Raw genomic sequence first — 10,007 nt, forward strand, 5'->3', positions numbered from 1 at the left:
TTCCATGACATAAATGAGATTTAAGTTCAAAAACTCACAGAAACAGTTTTATCATGCACCAATGACTAACCCTGAGCCTACTGGATACTGTGGCTACCCACAATATATTTTTTTTAAAGTTGTGAAAACGTTTTAAAATTGTATTTGCAGCAACTGCAATGCCCCAAACAAACAACACCAACTTACTTGTAAAATCTCAAATCCAAAAGTGATCCAAACTCCAAAGTCCCAAAAGTCCTCAAACACAAACATCCAGCAGCACCCACAAAAGTAATATTTCCAGCTCCAAATCCAAATCAAAAGTGACCAGGACATGGACAAAGCACTGGGAGGAGCCTGCTGGACAGGAACAGGAAGTTGGAGACTCTGGGGCACTTCCTTCCTCCCACCCCCCCAAGAATTGACTCCTTGCACAAAAAAGTGCAGCCAAATTTCAATCTGAGGAGTTATTCCGATCAAAATCATCATTTTCAGAAGTTTTATGCTGCCTGCAGTGGATTTCTAGTGCAGAATTGCAATTTTTACAAGTTCGGGAAAGTGAGCTCTTCAACTCCCGCCGGAAGTCAGCTGCATTCCGCATCAACGCGTTCCCAATTGTTTACTGACGCGATGCGTGACCGCGGGCCCTTATGACTTACTCGCGTTGTCAAACTCTCGCTGTGCAAGATGGTGGGACGCGATGACGTAATCGTGGTCGAAAAACTCTTGCGCGATCACGCAGCAAGATCCAAAATGGCTCAGCACACGCAAATCGGGAGAAAACAACTCGGCAAACACAGAATCACGGTAAGTCAACGCCGGGCGCGCGATATTGTATTTTTCAAGCGCGACCAAGCAAAAAAATCCGCCAGTTTGCGAATTTAAGGATTTTTGCGGGATTCGCAACCGCGAAATTGTCAAAAATCCGCAAATTCAGCAAACGGAACGGATTTTGCACACACAGTTAGAGAAAACATTTAGGTGCTGCTGAGATTTGAACTCAGAATTACCTGATTACGAGACAGGTGCTTTAACCACTAAGCCACAGCACCAACATCAATGATACAAAATACATAAATAATTTATTGTTGATGATGAAAATTTGTTTCCTGCTATAAATTCTTCTTTATATGTATTGTAATCTTAAACACAAAAGGATACTCTATCGCTAAACAAGTAATAATATGTTTTAATAAACAGGTACTCTTATATAACCAAATTCATTTCTTGAATACTTTACCATTTTTTTTCATGAAGGCATTAATATTGCTCAAATCTAGGTAGTAGTGTCATCTACATCTTTCTCATAGACATGTCTTTTTTTATTTTGCAATAACAGTATTCACTCTATATTCTTGAAAATACTTGGGTTCTTATGAGGTTTAAGATGATCTGTTCAACAGTAAGATGAATCAGACTTTTATATTTTAGTTGTATCAGAATAAGACCTAATGAAAATGATTTGTTATATAACAATGAGAAAAGCAAGGCGCTGCTGAGAGTTGAACTCAGGATCTCCAGTTTACTAGACAGGAGCTTTAACCAGCTAAGCCATAGCACCCCCTTGAGTCTTAACTTTGAAACACTTTTCTTTATAGTGTTCTTTGTCATTTTCTTTTTGCTATTTCAGTCAATGCATTCCTACAAATATCTTCAAAATACCAAGTATGTTATTTAATTTTAAGATTACTTATTCTAAAGTTCATAGAATCAGATGTGTATTCTTAAATTGTATTCAGCACTTGGTTGATGAAAATTATTTCTAAAGCATGGAAAAACAGTTACGTGCTGCTGAGAATTAAACTCAGGATTTCCTGTTTATGAGACAGGCACTTTAACCACTAAGCCACTGAACCAACGATAATAGTAAAATATGCATAAAAAATGTATTGTTGATGATGAAAATTTGTTTCCTACTATAATTCTTCTTTATATGCATTGTAATCTTAAACACAAAAATATACTCAATCACTAGACAAGTATTAATAGGTTTTAATAAACAGGTACTCTTATAAAACCCAATTTCATTTCTAGAATACATTACATTTTTTTTTTCATGAAGGCATTAATATTGATCAAATCTAGGTAGAAATGTCATCTACGTCTTTCTCACAGATATGTCTTTTTTTATTTAGCAATAACTGTATTTACTCTATAATCTTGAAAATACTTTCATTTTTATGAGGTCTAAGATGATATGTTCAACACTAAGATGAATCAGACTTTTATATTTTAATTGTATCAGAATAAGACCTAATGAAAATGATGTGTTATATATCAAAGAGAAAAACAAGGCACTGCCGAGACTTGAACTCAGGATCTCCTGTTTACTAGGCAGGCGCTTTAATCAGCTAAGCCACAGCACCCACTTGAGTCTGATGGAGCGAGGTTTAGAATGATATTTTGTTCTGACTCGCGAAGTTAAACTTCCATAATATAATCATATTAATAAGCTTGTGAGTGAATTGTACTTGTCAACCTAGTTTAAAAATGCATTACACGACACAGGGGATTAATCTATGTGCTTTATGTTGCAAACTGCAAGTTTGTGGAAAATAATAAACTAACCTTGTCTATTGTCTTTGTCAATATTAAATGCGGCTGTTTTATTAAATGACATTCGAGTTAAACTTTGAATTGTCACTTCATGTGCGTTCAGAGAGAAACAAATTTGTTATTACCTGTTAGAAGGGTAGAGTAGTCTTACTTTATCAACGAATGAATATTCTGTGAGAATAGCGTCATCTATTCCATGCAAAGAATACTTGTATGACTGTAAAAGCTATCACTTTATTTTAGCGAAATAGACAAATGGTTTGTTTTTCTGGAGTTACTAATTGAAATTCATTGAAAAAGTTTTGTTTAAAATGGCGCTGTGAAAATATTTTGTGAAGGAGGGATAAGCTCAAGGAGTGAGAAACAAGAAGCTGCAGCGGCAGTGTACGTCACAAGGGTCCGCGCTATGATTGGCTAGCATACGTCACAGCGAGCGCACTGATTGGCTCATGTGACTAGGACGAGCTGACAGCTGATTGACTTATCCTGAAAGCATTATTTCTATTGGTTGAGCAAGGTGGTGACGTACTTAACCTGATTGGCTTGTTGGTGTGTTTCGCGCACGGATTGGTTGGGTTTGCGGAACAACAAGAAAATACTTACGATGATTTAGAAATAAGCGGATTTGACTAAAAACATGAGTTATTACTATAAGAAAGAGTAAAAGAAGCTTTCATGGCTTCAGAAATTGAAAAATATATTTACACCTAATAAGAAAATTGAAACGCGAGGTGGAAAGTTACTTCATAAGTACAAAACACCTGCAGCCTATATGGAAGGTGAATATGGTTATCATACTTGCCTTTGGTTTGATAATTGGATGGATTATACCAAAGATGATGGTGTACTAGCATGGCCGGAAGATGGATCATTTAATATGAGGGTTTTGAAAAACTTGAGAGAAAAAATGATGGCTCTTGTGCCAAAGCCTAGACCTACTCAATTTGAAGCATTAGTTGAATGGGAGGATGAGATGTTTGAACTAGCACGAGAAAACAGTGGTTTAACAAGAGGCCCAAAGTTAGACATTAATAGGGAAACTCATGAAGATAGAATGCGTCGTTGGAGACAAGCGGACATGTGTGATGGTTTGTACCCAGTAAGAGAGATGGTTACTAAAGTACAAGGTCAAAAGAATACCCAAAAGAAAAATAATAATGCTGAAGAAAGTGATTTAGAAGATTCTGTTTTAGAAGAGATTTTAATAACAAATCAGAAAAAGCCTCCTCCTTATCAACCAGCCTGTACATGGTTTTCTCCGATGGTTCCTTCAGGAACTACCACAAGTGCACCTCCAAGAGAAATTATTAATGAAGCATCTCCTAGATTATACCCAAACAATGCGAATACTCCTGAAAGAATAGTAACAAGAACTTATTCTAGCATATCTGGTGAAAATAGAATTCATGCTTAAACTCCAGTTCGCAGAGATGTGAATCCCAAAAAGGTAATAAGAACAGAAGGTTTTGGGGAAATATCAAAATCTTCAGAATATTTACGAGCAAAAGAAGAATTAATACAACAGTTAACTAAACGCATGGTAGCGGTAACAGTTCCAGTAACAATTGGTCCTGTTCAACCAGTATTTGATCAAAGAGAAATTAGACATTCAGCTTTAACTATTCCATTAAATGCAGAAATTCAGAAAGTGTCTGAAAAATGTTATTCAGATTTGTCAGAAATTCACAGAGATAGAACAATGATGATGCCTGATTTAACATTTAATCAAAGTCCATTATGCAAAACACCAACTGGTGCAGAATCTGATGCTGAGTCACCTGAAAAGAGCATAAATAAAATAGATTTAACGCATACCCCAAAGACTCAGGAAACTAAATTACTTGATGTTGCAAAATTAAAAGCAGATTTGGAGGAATTAATTATTGACACAATTGGACCTGACAATTTGAAGCATTATCAGGAAGATGAATTATTGTTTATTTGCAAAAGTATACAATGGAAAACAAAAACAAAGTATGATCAATTAGAAGCATTAGCTGTTGAATTGGAGATTGATTTGAGTAGACAGAAGAATTTGGGAAAGAGTTACAGAGTAGATTTCTCAGAAAAAGACATTGAAAGCATGAATACCAATGGAAGAATAATTCATATAAAAGAATTAATTGTGTATTTAAAGAGATTAGGAGATTTAAGTAAATGGTGAGTAAAATGGACAAAGAAAAGAGAGGAAGAAAGTAGAGAAAGGGGTGACGTTGCAAATCAGTTTCCAATGGTAGAAATAGCAGGAGGTGGATATGTGCATGTCCCTTGGTCAAGACAGGACATTTTATTATTCACTAATGATTTCTCTTGGTTGAGGGAAAAGCCTGTAGAATGGTATCGACAGGTGGATAGATTCATCAAAGTTTCTAAGGTTCTGTGGATTGATCTTGATGGATTCTTTGACATTGTTGCCCCATCAGCTCTATGGACAGAATGTAAAGTTTCTGTAAGTTGGCCAAAAGTAGAACCTGCACGAGAAAGTGTAACAGGTGCACCATCGTCAGATGTTATGGAGTTATATGATAAAGTAATGTATTGGTTGAAAAACAAGATTCCCCCGAAAGAAGTTGATTGGGTTAAAATAGACAGAACAAATCAGGAACCAAAAGAATCCGTACATTCATTTTATGAAAGGTTACTGTTGGTCTTTAAACAGTACAGTGGCTATGAAAAATTAAGTGAAAAGGACATGAGCCACTTCTTATACAGGTTTGTTTATGGTTTGAGACCTGAAATTGGTGATATGATTAGAAACGGAATAGTTGGTTGGCAATCACTCTCAGTTGATGACATTTTGAGAAAGGGAAAATATTGTAGTGATGAGATTGATGAAGCAAAAGAAGCTAAAGGAAAAAGCCATGTGGGCACAAGTGAAAGTAGCTGAACAACAAATTGCAAATTCGGAAAACAAAAATGTTAATCAGAATCAAGGCAAATTTAAAGGCAATTATAATAAACCAAAATTTAATGTGAATATTGAGGAGTTGAAACAAAAACTCCCATGTTTTAATTGTGGCGAAATTGGGCACTGGAAGCGCGAATGTAAAAATCCGCCCAGAAATTTTAAATATGCATCATTAAACCCACAGATGCAGAATGAGATAAATCTGCAGCAACAGCTACAGCAACAGCTACAGCAACAGCTACAGCAACCGCTACAGCGACAGGTAGTGAATCAGAAGAGAGATTCCACAACCACCACTTCCAAATTGTGTGAATGTGCAGAGATGCAATTCAGAGACGGGATTCTGTGGCGTTGATCAGGTAAACAGATCGCAAAGAGTGAATGTGCAAAATGTTTCTCAACAATACTTGTTGAATGAAAGTGGAGGGAGTGATTCTGAGGATTACTTATGACGGTGCCTGAGAGAGGAGGAAGAGTGTGTGCTTGGAGCCACTCTTGAGGTAGACCGATCTGGTCCATTTGTTAATGGTAAAGTGAATGATGTAGAAATCACTTTTCTTGTGGACACAGGTGCTACCCGTTCTACTGTTAGATCAGTGGAAATAGAAAACCTGCCTCTCTCCGGGGACACCATCCAAGTAGTTGGCTTAGCTAATCAACAAATTAAAACAGATTTAACAGATCCTGTGAATGTTGAAATTGGTAAATTTAAAGATAAACATAGATTTGTGGTTTGTAACAGCAGTCCTGTAAATCTGTTAGGAAGAGATATATTGTGCAAGATGAATTGCAAAATATACTGCTCACCGGATGGTATTGAGCTTCAAACTTTAGAAGAAGATGGGCTTTACAAATTTACAATGTTAATGGTTGAAGCAGAGGAAAGCAAATTATTTCCTGTATTTGATAAGGAAAATCTTCCAGAAGAATTAAAAGAGACAGTTAATGCTATAATTTGGGATCTTAGTGGAAGCGAAATGGGTTTGATGAAAAATGTGGATCCAGTTAAAATTACAGTAAAACAAGGAGTAGATTTTCCAAACATTCTGCAGTATAAAATGAAAGCAGAAACTATTGAAGGTGTTATACCTGTAATTGAGAAATTCATAAAACAAGGTGTGTTAAAGGAAATTGAAAGTAGTCCATGTAATTCACCGATTATGGGTATCAAAAAGCCAAATGGAACTTACAGAATTGTTCAAGACCTGAGAAAGGTTAATCAAATAGTTGTTCCATGTTGCCCAGTTGTCCCTAACCCTGCGGTAATTCTTTATCAGATTCCGCATGATGCAGAATGGTATACAGTCATTGATCTCTGCAATGCGTTCTTCAATGTTCCATTGCATCCAGATAGCCAACACATTTTTGCGTTCAGGTTCCAGGATCGCATCCTAGCATGGTGTCGTATCCCTCAAGGGTATACAGAGAGTCCATCTATCTTTAATCAGCTGCTAAAGAAATCATTACAAAATCTAGACTTACCTGGAAAGTCAACATTGGTTCAATACATAGATGATCTGCTAGTAGCTGGAAAAACACGAGATAACTGTGTTACTGATACCATTACTCTTTTGAATCATCCGGCAGATGAAGGACATAAAGTGTCTCCTGCAAAATTACAGTTTTGCAAACAAGAAGTCAAATATCTTGGTCACAGGATTGCAAAAGGAATCAGACAGGTAACAATTGAAAGAATTAAAATAAGTCAGAATGTTTCTAGGAATGGTTGGTTACTGTCGTCAATGGATTAGTGGATTTTCAGTAATTGCAAAACCACTTCAGAGACTGTCAAAAGCAGACATAAAAGACCCAATTATTTTAACACAAACTGAGTTAGAAGCTTTTGAGCAGTTAAAAAGAAGTTTGTGTGAAGCACCTGCTTTGGGTATGCCAGATTATGATAAAGAATTTGAGTTGAATTGTAGTGAAAGAGAAGGATGTGCATTGTCAGTTCTAATTCAGAGACACGGAAAACTGAGAAAGCCAATTGCCTATATCTCAGCTGTTCTTGATCCTGTTGCAAAAGCATTACCTGGCTGCTTAAAAACAGTGGCTGCAACAAGTGTAAGCCTTGAACAGAGTGAAGGAATCATAATGGGATTTCCTGTAAAAGTTTATGTACCCCATTCTGTTGACATTCTTCTTACTAGAAGCAAAACACAGCATTTGACAAGTAACAGATTGACAAAATATGAAAAAATTATTCTGGGATCAGATAATGTCTCAATAGCGAGGTGTGTGAATTTAAATCCTTCTACATTGTTGCCTGATGGAACTATAACAGAGATCAGAAATGAAAACGACATTGATCACAAATGCTTGGATGTTTTAGAATATTGTACTAAACCCAGGCAGGACATCAAAGATGTTCCATTGCCAGAGTCAGATTTTGTTTACTTTTTTGATGGATCATGTTTGAGAACGGATGAAGGTATTCTGAGAGCAGCATATTCTGTTTGCACAGTTGCAGATGTGGTCGAAGCCTCATGTCTCGAAGGAATTCGTTCAGCTCAAGTAGCAGAATTGATTGCTTTGATTTGTGCGTGTGAAAGAGCAAAGGGAATAAGAATTACCATAGTGACTGATAGTCAGTATGGGTATGGCGTAGTCCATGACTATGGTCAGCTCTGGTCTCAAAGAGGTTATTTAACTTCTGTGGGATCACCAGTAAGAAATGCGAAATTGATCAACAGTTTGATCGATGGCATTCAGTTACCAGAGAAAAGTGCTGTCGTGAAATGTACAGCTCATAAAAGAGGCAATGATTATATAACAAAAGGAAATGCCTATGCAGATGAGATCGCAAAACACTGTGCAATAAACAATTATTCAATCAATCGGGAAAAGATCAATGAACATGTTTTGAATTCACTTATGCTAACATCTGTAGTTGAGACATGGCAAGGAGTTAAAGATTTGCAAGATGAAGGGGATGATGAGGAAAAAAATTCATGGTTAAGAGCAGGTTGCACACAGCGAGAGGAAGATGAAATTTGGGTTTATAAAGACGACAGACCTGTAATCCCAAATTGCATGATTGCTGACATGGCTCGAATGTATCATGGTCCAGGACATATTGGAAGAGATTCCATGATCAGGTTATTTAGGCAGACATGATTCAACCCAAAGTTCAGAATAATTGCAGAATCATTTTGTCAGAGATGCTTAGTCTGTCAACAAATGAATCCAAACAGAAAAACTGTTGTGAGCATGGGAACCATAGGACGGGAGGGTGGTCCTTTTACCAGGTTACAAATGGATTTCATTGACATGCCACTCCACAATAAGTTGAGGTACGTTCTTGTGATAGTTTGTCTTTTTTCAAGATGGGTGGAAGCATTTCCAACACGTCACAATGATTCAGTTACTGTTGCAAAATTGCTTTTAAGGGAGATCATACCATGGTACGGTTTTCCAGTGACTGTGGAAACTGACCGAGGCACACATTTTGAGAACAGACTATTACAAATGATTTGTGAAGCATTGAACATAAAACAGAAGCTGCACTGTGCCTACAGACCAGAAGCATCAGGTGTTGTTGAGCAAATACATGGTACTATCAAGAATAGAATTGCAAAAATGTGTTTAGCTACAGGAGTAAAGTGGACTGACGCACTTCCACTTGTTTTGAAGTCTTTGAGAAGTACCCCTGATAAAAAGACAGGTCTGAGTCCTCATGACATTGTCATGGGTAGAGTCATGAGACAAGCATTTGTACCTGTTGGAAAGCTAATGAGTATAAATGATAGTGTCATTTTGGAATACTGTAAAAACCTTTCTGACGTAGTGACTTCTGTGTTCCACCAGGTGGGAACTGATATAATTGCAAGAGACAAAGAAAAAGCTCATGATCTGTTACCAGGAGACTGGGTGAGGACAAAAATACATCGGAGAAGAAATTGTCTGGTACCCAGGTGGCAAAAAGCAAGACAGGTGATTCATGTCACAACAAATGCAGTAAAGTGCAAAGGATTGAAAAGGTGGATTCACGCTAGTCACACCATTCGTGTGCCAACACCTGAAAATCCTGACGAAGGTAACACTACAACTGATTCAGATTCTGAAGAAGAACCTGAAAGAAATCCAGATCCTGAAGATCGACAAGAAGGTCGACATCTGGAAAATTCAATTGCGAATAAGGCATTGAATGAAGATACTGAAGATATTGTGATACTTGACTCAGAAGATGAAGAAAATCTGCTGGAAAAAGAAGCAGAAGAGTCTGATCAAGTGGAAATTCAAAATCAGGAGAGTATTGAAAAGCAGATTGGAAACTCCGAAGGCAGGAACGGAATTCCTGAAACTGGGAAGTTGGAAGTTATTGTACAAGAAGAAAAAGACGAAGTTCCGAGTACCAGCTATAAGGATGATGTTCCTAACAGAGTGAAACTGCCGAGTAAAGAAGAGCCTAGATTTAGAATTGAAGTATCAGAAACAGGTTTAAATGAAAGTGATGAAGATTCCGAAATAAGACATTTTAGAAAAAGTGCTTGGAAAGCAGAGTGCAACACATCTGAACCAAAGAAGAAATTAACAAGAAAAGGTGATAATTGGCCTAATGAAA

At 37.0% G+C, this 10,007-nt stretch overlaps 1 non-coding gene across 1 annotated transcript; it reads right to left on the reverse strand.

The window, feature by feature from the left end:
• Window positions 1-958: 958 nt before the first annotated feature.
• Window positions 959-1,031, reverse strand: TRNAT-CGU (transfer RNA threonine (anticodon CGU)). The gene has a single exon. It is a non-coding gene; the product is annotated as a tRNA-Thr (tRNA).
• Window positions 1,032-10,007: the final 8,976 nt, after the last annotated feature.

The sequence above is a fragment of the Lissotriton helveticus genome, chromosome 12, assembly GCF_964261635.1.
Source record: "Lissotriton helveticus chromosome 12, aLisHel1.1, whole genome shotgun sequence".
NCBI classification, from domain to species: domain Eukaryota; kingdom Metazoa; phylum Chordata; class Amphibia; order Caudata; family Salamandridae; genus Lissotriton; species Lissotriton helveticus.